The sequence below is a fragment of the Otolemur garnettii genome, unplaced genomic scaffold (genome assembly GCF_000181295.1).
Source record: "Otolemur garnettii isolate 467f Iridium unplaced genomic scaffold, OtoGar3 scaffold00129, whole genome shotgun sequence".
NCBI lineage: Eukaryota > Metazoa > Chordata > Mammalia > Primates > Galagidae > Otolemur > Otolemur garnettii.
In genome coordinates this window covers 3,013,594-3,023,760 of record NW_003852524.1, presented here as the reverse complement: position 1 = coordinate 3,023,760, position 10,167 = coordinate 3,013,594, and the positions used below count along the sequence as shown (strand labels likewise).

At 41.1% G+C, this 10,167-nt stretch overlaps 1 protein-coding gene across 1 annotated transcript in view; it reads right to left on the bottom strand.

Moving 5' to 3' along the window:
• The window catches only part of ANK2 (ankyrin 2), a 654,255-nt gene that overhangs the window by 573,353 nt on the left and 70,735 nt on the right, over positions 1-10,167 (bottom strand). The gene's annotated exons all lie outside the window — the stretch shown is intronic.

Genomic DNA, 10,167 nt, shown 5'->3' with positions numbered 1-10,167 from the left:
ACATGTCTATAATGTTATTATGAACTTGTCTGTTAAAGAATGAGCCACATGATGTATATATATATTTTTTCTCTTTATCTCTGTTAGTTATAAAGATTAAAGTATTGGAAATTCTAAGTATATTTTATAATTTTTGATTCAGCAAATGTAGGCAGCTCTAGAGGAGTTGCTCTACCTCTGTCTTGACTTTCCAACACCTATGATCCTGGTTTCTAAGAAGCTCCCAGGACAAGGTCAAGCCTTTTTACAAATGTGTACCCCGCTCCCCCCATAGATGCTGCATTAAAAATCTACAGCTTCACCTTGTTCCATCAGATTCAGGGAAACTTTGAGGTTGTCAGGTCAAGCTCTCCCAGTGTGAGGACCTCCTTTACCACTGTCCTGACAGATGGCTGGCCAGCTTCTGCTGGGATGCTCCACACGCAGGGTCCTCCGGGCGGGGTTCGAACCTGCCACCACTGGTGCACAGCGGCAGGCACTCTAACCACTGAGCTAGACACCCATCCTAATCCCTGTTTGCAATAAAACTTTTCTTCAAAAGCCAGATATTTTAAAAATTCTTCCCATATCCACCAAGCCTTGTCTTTCTCAACATGCTCAAATTTATCAAAACCCTCCCAAAATGTGGGAATTAGAAGGACTGCTCGAATACTCTATAAGTCTGACTAATGCAGGGATTATATATATATATATATTGCTAAATTAATTCAAACATGTAACATTTTCCTGAAGAAAAGCTACTTCAGATTTCTGCCCACCCTTGAAATCCCTTAAGAAGAAGGGAGCAGCCAGTGGAGTTACCTGTCTATGAAGAAAGACCTCCAAAGTCCTCCTGTGAGTCCCCTCACACTGCCGGAAACCTAGTCATGGGGCCCAGAAATCAACAAAGACTTCACCAGCAACTGGTTGCAGACCTGATACTTCAGGAAGATAAGTGAGGACATCATCAACAACAGCTCTTTTTTTTTTACTTAAGGTCACTCAAGCAAACAATGAATCCATTAATTTCTTCTCATGAATAGAAGTTAATTTAGTATTTTGTCACCTTTCATAACTCCAGAAATGTCTAAATCAGTCTTCTGTCAAGCATTCTCCTTTGTCCACAGGGACAAACAAGGCCATCCACTACAGTAACCTGTCTCAACTTTGTAGACGAGGGAACAAATCTGCTCTGGGAACCTCCTCAGCAAATCTTTTGTGATCACCCTCTTTAGTAACTTTCTTTTTGTTTTTGAGACAGAGCCTCAAGCTATCCCCCTGGGTAGAGTGCTGAAGCATCACAGCTCACAGCAACCTCCAACTCCTGGGCTTAAGCACTCTTGCCTCAGCTTCCCAAGTAGCTGGGACCACAGGCACCCACCACAACGCCCGTCTATTTTTGGGTTGCAGCCATCGTTGTTGTTTGGTGGGCCCGGGCTGGATTCGAACCCTCCACCTTAGGTGTATGTGGCTGGCACCTTAGCCACTTGAGCCACAGGTGCCAAGCCTCTTCAGTAACTTTCTAATACTGCTCTCATGGGAATTTTTTATGGTGAAAAGAAAATCCACATAACCAAAAACTGATCGCCTTCACCATTTTAAAGTACACAGTCAGTCGTGTTATGTATTTTCACATTGCTGTGAAACAGGTGAAACTCCATTCCCCCCGCCCCCCGCCCCTGGTAACCATTCTGTTTTCTGTTTCTATAAAGTTGACTACTTGAGGCACTCATATGAATGAAATCCCACAGTATTTATCTTTCATGACTGGTTTATTCCACTTAACGTATCAGGATGTATCCATTTTGTAGCACGTGACAGTATTTCCTTCCCCTAAGTCTGAATAATATTCCATTGTGTGTATGTGCCACATTTTGGCTCCTCGTGGCTATTGTGAATCTTGCTGCTCAGAATGTGAGTATGCAAACATCGGTTGGAGTACCTGCCTTCAATTCTTTTGGATATAAACCCAGAAGTGAGATTGCTGGATCATGTTTTTAATTTATTGAGGAAAAAATTAGGTGTTGCTGCATCTTACAATTTTACTGACCCGGCACAAGGTTCCGATTTCTTCACATCCTCACAAACATTTGTTGTTTTCTGGTGTGGGAGGGGGTCGTGTTTGTTAGTTAGTTGATAGCAGCCAGCCTAACAGACGGGAAGATATCTCATTGCGGTTTTGATTTACATTTCTCCAATGTAAAGACAGGAAGAGTTTTCTTTCCCCAAGTCCTCCAGTTTTGGGTCCAGGTCCTTTCTCCGACTGTTAGTTCTTCTCTAGCAGGACACCTTCCTTTATTCCCTTATTCCACCTGCTGTGGTCCATAACACAGAGGTCCTGGGCACAGAATACTGAGTATACAGGAACTTAGGAACATAGGTTACAGAGCACTAAGATAAATAACGGGCCACTTTTAAAGCATTCGGTGGTCACTGTTGCCTTTATTAGTCCATATTGCTTCTTTGCCCCATGCCTAGAATAAATTCAACTCTAAATTAATAAATACGAGTATGCTAATCTTTGCATTCTTAGCGCCTTTGACTCCCACGGTCTTTTTGTTTGTTTGTTTGTTTTGAGGCCTTTCTCTCCTCTGTGGTTTCAGATCATAACAGTTTTCCTAGCAGCCATTTGATCTGCTCATCTGCCTGCCGTCCTCTGAGCTCTTCCTCTAAAAGTTCCTAACAGTTCAGTTATCAGGTACCACCTTAGCTAAACCTCTATTTTGTTCTTTTATTTGAATGCCTTTCTCCCGGCAATCATTTGTCTTTTTATACCTATTCTAGTCTTCTAACAGTGAAGAATTTTCCAGGGACTGTGAACCCCAGGCTTTAGTTCATCTAAGGTGTGGGATGTTTCCCCCCTCAGTTGCTTCTGAGTCCTTCCTGTACTTTCCATTTTACCACAGCATGATCGTTGTATCAGGGCACCCTCTATACCCAACGCCTTCTCAGTAAGAGCACTGTCTTATTACAAAGAAGTATGTATTATCTTTTGTTCAGAAATGAATGCAATTCTGCTGGGCGAGATGGCTCATGCCTGTAATCCTCACACTGTGAGAGGTCAAGACGGTGGATCCCCTGAGCTCAGGAGTTTGAGACCAGCCTGAGTAAGAGTGAGACCCAGTCTCCAAAAACTAGCCTGGTATCATCGTGAGTGCCTCTAGTCCCAGCTACTTGGAAGGCTGAGGCAAGAGGAACCCAGGAGTTTGAGGTTGCTATGAGCTATGATGCCAGGGCAGTCTACTGAGGGTGACAAAGTGAGACTCAAAAAAAAAAAAAAAAAAAACCAACCTTTTTTTAATTGACAAAAGGCACCAAACTGTAGTGTTCCGTATAGAATCTGTGGCCTTAGCAGGTTGGGGGAAAATTGAAATACACAAAACATAGTCCTTGCCTTCAGAGAGCTTATGCTTTACTTAAGATGATGAAATATATCATTTTAGTAACTAAAAAATAGTATTGGGAAGCATATAATATGTACTTAGAAATGATCCACTGGTCCCTGAACACATAATGATCATAGATGAATAAGGTGACCAGACTCCCGCTTTTGGCGGGACAGTCCCGATTTTTAACAATTTATCCCACGTCCCGCAGCATTTTTAAAAAGTCCCGATTTTTGGAAAGAGAACAGTAAGGGAATATATGGTTTTCAGCTGCCATGTGGCTATTTCGCCAGGATATGAGTTTTATATTATTTTTGTTAATTTTATAATGTTAAACTGTAATAATAACAAATAGTTGTTGAGACGTGATTATCAAGGACTGCTTATCAAAGTTTGCATTATAATCAGCCCCCACCCCCTCCAATGATGTCCCGCTTTACCAATGTTAAAATCTGGTCACCTTATAGATGAAGGACGTCAGTGACTGCAGTATCGAGGCAGGCTTTGCTAAATTCAGAATACGTGTAAATTCTCAGCGAACACACTTGGATGAGAGAATAGGTGTCAGTAACTAAATGTGAGGAGGTGGAATATTTTAAACATGGTCTGGATGTGCCGGTCCCATGGCCAAATAGAAAGTTCTCTGCTTTCACCTGACAGGCCTACCGGTAACAGTGGTGCAACTCATTCTTCACACCAAAGCAGCCACTGATTGGCATAGAGTGGGCCTGACCCAAGGCCCGGGTCTTGACCCATGGAATGGCCTCAATCAAAGGACTCTTTCTACTGTGCCAATGGAAATTGGTCCAATCCGAATCTCTACCCTCCAGAACTTATACTGGAGAATGTAGAAAGGATTGAACAAGAGGGAGAAAGGAAAAGAACCACCCAGAAAGAAGCCAGAAGACAAAGTCTAGGTCCTGTGTATCTACAACAACCCTTTATCTTCAGATCATCTGACTGAATCTCCTTCTTGCAACCAAAAAGCCTCATGCAACATATCTTAGGAATAAGCCACACACAACTTTACCCAGAACAGGGATTATCAAGGGAAGTAGCCAAACATAACTTTAGAACCGTAGATTGATGTCTCCACATGAAAGGAACTTGGAAGGTCGGTTATGTACTTTTTTTATCTAATCTTACTAAGTTTCATCAATGTATACTTACCGTAACTTAAAACCAAAAGGGCACCTAACAGACTGTACAGAAATCAATTGCATTAATCTGAAAGAGACATATGTGTTGTGACTAATGTAAGTAAAAATGTCTGACTTTATACTTATTTATTACAGATGACCAAAGGTATTAAAAATGCTAGCAGTGAGCTGACATAACCAGCTGATGCTTTCCAAATCGTTTCTTTTTTTCATATACAAAATAACAGAGATCTGGCCCCACATCTCATATTGCCACATATTTTTACTTGCAGCAAAAGATGAATTTTGTAAGCCAAGATGTTTTGGTCAACATTGTAAAAAGTTTATAAGATATCTGAAAATCAAACTTATTTATCTTGTAGTGGGATGTAAATATTAAAGGCTCTGTGATTTCAATTTGTAATATAATACATAAGTAAGTCTGCATTATCAGACATTTTAAAGCAAAGCATAAGTGGCAAGAAAATTTAAAGAAATGCAATGCTAAAATATGTTATTTTGTGCCTAGTCAAATGCTTTAAATACTTTCTAACCAAAATCGTTTAACTAAATTACCTTCCTGGGCTCTCTCTGAAGTGAAGGCTGGGATAAAGCTGAAACTTTTCCAAAAAACCTTACTGTTCAGAAAAAGAAAATAAACATCTAATTTTCCAAGAATCTATCTGCATTACAGGAACATTGATTGTTGAGGATTGCTAACGTTGGAATAAGAGAAACCATTAAAAAACAATACCAGCCAGGCACAGTGGTTCATGCCTGCAATCCCAGCCCTCTGGAAGGCAAAGTCAGACAGATTGCTTGAGCTCAGGAGTTCAAGACAACCTGAGCAAGAGGGAGACCCCCCTCATCTCTCCCCATCTCTACTAAAAATAGAAAAACTAGCCAGGTATTGTAGTGGGCACCTATAGTCCCAGCTACTCAGAAAGGTAAACCATTACCCTGTTTGGATCCTGACTTTTAAAAATTATAAAACATAAAAGGCTGGGTGGGCACAGTGGCTCATACCTGTAATCCTAGCACTCTGAGAGGCCGAGGTGGGTGGATTGCTTAAGATCAGGAGTCTGAGACCAGCCTGAGCAAGAGTAAGACCCCCGTCTCTACTAAAAATAGAAAACCTCCTGAGTGCCTGTAGTCCCAGCTACTCGGGAGGCTGAAACAAGAAAGAGCTCTTGAGTCCAAGAGTTTGAGGTTACTGTGACACCAAGGCACTTAACCCAGGGTGACAGAATGAGACTCTATGCCCCCCAAAATAATTAATTAAATAAAAAACAACACCAAATGGTATGATTTATTCTCCAAAATCACTCCAGCACTTACTGTCCATTTCTACAAATGTATAAACCAAGGGGAGCCACTGTGGCTTGACAGAGAATATTTGTGCTATGAGTGGATGGTGGCTTTATTCACCTGGGTATGACCAGTGTTCATTACCCCACATCAGACTTTCCTTTAGTCTCTCAGGGTTTGTGTGAAAAAAAAAAAAAATTGCAAGGCCAGGCACAGTGACTCAAACTTGTAATCTTAGCACTTTGGGAGGCTGAGACGGGTAGATCACCTGAGCTCAGGAGTTTGAGTCTAGCCTGAGGAAGACTGAGATCCCTTCTCTATTTAAAATAGAAAAATTAACTGGGTGTCATGGTGGGCACCTGTAGTCTCAGCTACTCAGGAGGCTGAGGCAAGAGGATCGCTTGAACCCAGGAATTGGAGGTTGCTGTGAGCTAAGATGATGCCATGCCACTCTCCCCAGGGCTACAGAGTAAGACTCTGTCTCACAAAGAGAAAAGAAAATGAAAGAAAAAAAAAAGGAAAGGAAAGGAAAGGAAAAGACTTACTACTGCCAAGAAACTCAACAGTTTACAGTCATTGGGAAGGTTGGTCACAATACAAACTGAGGCAAGGCCATGCTAAAGATCGAGGGGGAGATAGCAAAAAAAAAAAAAGGCACGAGAGAGTAATCAGCAAAAAAAGAATAAATATTCCCACCGACAATCCAATATGTAAACTCTGCCATCATTTGTATCCACAGCCACAGAACCTTCCAGATGGATTTGTCTCTGGAGCAAGCAGTTGTTTCACTAAAACGACGTTAAAGCGATTTGCTATAATGTATTGTGATTTTAAAGACTCCCTCTCTCCCCATAGTTTTGGTTATTTTCCTCGTGTTTTATTTTATTGGCCACAGTATCAAACTGAGTAAACATTTGCAGTTCAACCCCGAAGTGTTGTCTCCTTTGCCTGTAGATTTTTCCAATTGCTCTTAAGGGAAAATGTATTTTTCTATAAGAACCAGATGAAATGGAATCTGTCATGAGAACCAGTGAGAACCATTTGGATTTATATTCAGGGAGGATCAAATAAGATCCAATCAAATATATAGTAGAAGCAAAAAAAGATGACTAATTCCACAATTTTATCTATTATGCTTTTAACACTCACATAAGTTTGCCATAGATACTTGTAGAAGCATTTCTTGTCATAACAAAAGATTCAGAAAAAAAGCAAAATGTCATCAGTAGGGAGCTAAATTGTTTCCTCACACAAGGATTGGACACTACGCAGTTAGGATAGCACTAGTTCATGTATTTTCATCATTGTACAGTATGAGTAGACCACAATATGTTTTAAAGACATACCAGCATAAATGGATCTCATAAACATAAGTTAAAGACAAAACACCAATTGCCAAAATGCTAACAGTGCAGGAATCATGAAATTTAAAAACATGAGACACGATTCTATCTCCTACTAGATATAAATATAAAGGAATGTAGGGAAGGGATGATAGTTGTTGTCTGGGGAGTCGGGAGAGGATGCAATTAGGAAGAGATATTGGATTAAAACACGACTTTGCCAATGTTCACGCATTTTGACCTACAAAGGCAATATCGCTTTAAAAATTAACAATTCTGTAACATTATCAAATATCCTATCACTTTTTAAATCTTGTTTGTGTCACAAACACAAGTAAATTGCATTGCAATATTTATAAGTATACATACAGCTTGATGAATTTTTATAAAATGAATATACTCAGGTAACTAGTGTCTAGGGAAAAAAATAGAGTTTGCATTTTTTTTTCTTTTTTTTTAGACAGAGTCTTACTTTGTCCCCCTCAGTATAGTGTTGTAGCATCTTAGCTCACAGCAACCTCAAATTCTTGGGCTCAAGCAATTCTCTTCCCTCAGCCTCAGGAGTACCTGGGACTACAGAAGCATGCCATGATGCCCGGCTATTTTTAGAGAAGGGGACTTGCTCTTGCTCAGGCTGGTCTCCATCCTGTGAGCTCAGGCAATCCACCTGCCTCAGCCTCCCAGAGTGGAGTAGGATCACAAGCGTGAGCCACTGCACCCAGCTTTGTTCTTTTCCCCAAGACAAATTCTTACTCTGTAAAGAAGTAAAAATTCTTACTCTACCCTAGGTAAAGTGCCCTGGCACCATAGCTCACAGCAACCTCAAACTTGTGAGCTCAAGTGATCCTCAAGTTTCAGCCTCCCCAGTAGCTGGGACTACAGACACCCACCAGTTTTTCTATTTTTAGTAGAAACAGGGGTCTTACTCTCCGCTCAGGCTGATCTCAGACTCCTAAGCTTAAGCAACCTCCCAGGGTGCTAGAATTACATGTGTGAACGGCCACGCCCACCTAGCTTTTTATGTTTTATAATTTTCAAAAGTCTCAGGATCCAAACAGGGTAATGCTTTATAACTGGTTGATAGTTTCTTTCCTAGTAATTGGTTAAGTAATTTTTTTATTTCTGAAAGAATGTATTCAGTTACCATTGGCAGTGAAAATTTAAGTCAGAAATTCAATAGGGCTGTTGAACAGTGGCTCATGCGTGTGATCCCAGCATTCTGGAAGGCCTAGAGGGAAGAAGGATCACTTGAAGGCAGGAGTTCAAGACCAACCTAAGCGAAAGTGAGATCTCCATCTCTACATAAAGTGGAAAAGTTAGCTGGGCATAGTGATGCATGCCTGTAGTCCCAGCTACTCGGGAGGCTGAGGCAGGAGGATTACTTGAGCACAGGAGTCTGAAGTGATAGGAGGCCACTGCCCTCTAGGGTGACAGAGGAAGAACCTGTCTCAATTTTTTAAAAAAAGAAAGAAAAAAAATTCAACAGGGCAAGTTTTCTTTCTCATGTTTTGACTCTCCTTTAGTGTTTACTTTGTTACCATAAGCGCATATAAAATTTACGTAAAGAAATAAAACAAAAACTACCAATATGATCTTTCAGAGTGTTACCATCAAATAGCATCTTTTAAAAGGAAGTACCATTGAAAATTGAAAACAGATTCAACTTACGGTCATTGAAATATAAAAAGCAGGGGCGGCGCCTGTGGCTCAAAGGAGTAGGGCCCTGGCCCCATATACTGGAGGTGGTGGGATCAAACCCAGCCCTGGCCAAAAACTGCCAGAAAATAATAATAATGATGATGATAAAATAAAGTATAAAAAGCAGTTAAACAAATATACACTCTTTTTCTATATATGAATTATACTACACACCAATACTATTATGATACTACATAGAGTTATCTCTTCTACTGCTAACTTGATACATAGATTCCCCTCAGAATTCACTAGTTTCTTTCACAATTGTAACTGTTTTCGACCTGAACTACTGTGTCTCTGTTACTTAGCTTTCCAGCCCTTGGTCTAAATTGAAATGAAAATGTTTTATTAGTGTGCCAGCAATAGAATTTAAAAACCTTTAGTCTGGGATGTTGTTGTTCTGCAGAGCTTAATGGCATTGTCCTTGACTGGAGATGCACAAGCACATTCATTTCCTGACAGCCTTGCGAACACTAATGGGCTTTCCAACTACAGTTTTTACTGATGCCTAATGACTTGGGGCCAGGGCCGTGAAGGGGCTCTGAGAGCACAATGCCATCTGCTGCCAGAGTTCCTGGGAGAAAGGAAACCTTGAAAGATGCCCAGAGATCCACCCCTTGCTCTGGGCAAACGGAATGTCAGGCTCTTTCATAAATGTTTTATTTTCCTCCTACTGTACAAATTATGTTCAGGTGAAGGGGACAAGACAATTGTCTGGTAAAATAACTGTGAAAGGCCGGAGATTAAAATGTAAGTGCTTACAAAAAACAGTCATTTAGGCCGGGCTCGGTGGCTCGGTGGCTCTCGCCTGTCATCCCAGCACTCTGGGAGGCCAAGACGGTGGCTTGCCTGAGCTCACAGGTTTGAGACCAGCCTGAGCAAGAGCGAGACCCCATCTCTAAAAACAGCCGGACGTTGTGGTGGGGGCCTCTAGTTCCACTACTCAGGAGACTGAGGCAAGAGGATCACTTGAGCCCAAGAGTTTGGTAGACGCCATGGCACTCTACCGAGGGCAACAAAGTGAAACTCTGTCTTAAAAAAAAAAAAAGTTATTTACAGTACTCCGCCCTCCAGGACTTTGAGAAAATGATAAATCCAGAGGTAAAATCTGACAATTTTATTAATTTGTACAATTGAGGTCATTATGTAAGTAAATAAGGAGAAAATGAAATATCTAAGTGTAATTATATATCACTGTCGATAAGAATAAGGTGGCTGGGCTCGGCACCTGTGGCTCAAGTGGCTAAGGCGCCAGCCACATACACCTAAGGTGGCGGGTTCCAATCCAGCCCGGACCTGCCAAACAACAATGAC